Raw genomic sequence first — 822 nt, forward strand, 5'->3', positions numbered from 1 at the left:
GACGCCAAGAATCATTACACCCAACTTCCCTTCGAGCCGCCTGTTGAGTGCTCCATTTCGTTTCTCCTGGGAGTCCCTTCTTTGCCAGGTTCGCGACAGCGCCTTGCCGTCCCCTTTCCCTGTTCCGGGTGCTTCTGGGTGCGTCCATGACCGACTCACCCGCCTGTACCTGGGGCGATGATATGATACAGCATCCGCGACACTGAGTAGCTGTCCCGCCGGCAACGGACCCATGGGACTTGGCCGGGCTGGCCGCATCCTGTTCCCCTTTGCCCTCTGTCCTGCGGAGAATAACTGTGGAACTGAACTCCGGTACGCCGGAAAAAAGAGAAGGGGAGAAACGAACGAGAAGTGGACAGGCATTCCCACGTCTGACGCCAAGTTTCTGTTAACACGGTCGAGGGCTTCTTTCCTGTTCGACACGAGGGGGCTAAACAAGCTTTCCCCGCCAGCACAGCACAGTCGCGGTCTCTCTCTTAAGCACTCACACCATAGGAGTCCTCGCAACTCACGCCCAAGAATTTATCTCAACTACACATATGCCCGTTGTTCCCTTTCTTTCTTCCCCCCTCATCGGCTACTCACAACTACAGTGTTAACGGGGACACTCAGTCACTTCTTCCGAAATGAGAAGCCGAGTAGTCCCACTGTGCCGGACTGCACCAGCACCCATCGAACTAACGGTACGCAGGGGCAACCAAAATTTCCCGGACAACGAGTAGTCCAGAAGCGCCAAGGGGCGACGCACATACCCGAGAGCTGATCATGTGCGGGAGCACGAGTACAGCCCCAAAGGTTCAACACGCCATCGGGAAACTCAGG

Source organism: Cystoisospora suis (genome assembly GCF_002600585.1).
Source record: "Cystoisospora suis strain Wien I chromosome Unknown contig_7444, whole genome shotgun sequence".
Taxonomy (NCBI): domain Eukaryota; phylum Apicomplexa; class Conoidasida; order Eucoccidiorida; family Sarcocystidae; genus Cystoisospora; species Cystoisospora suis.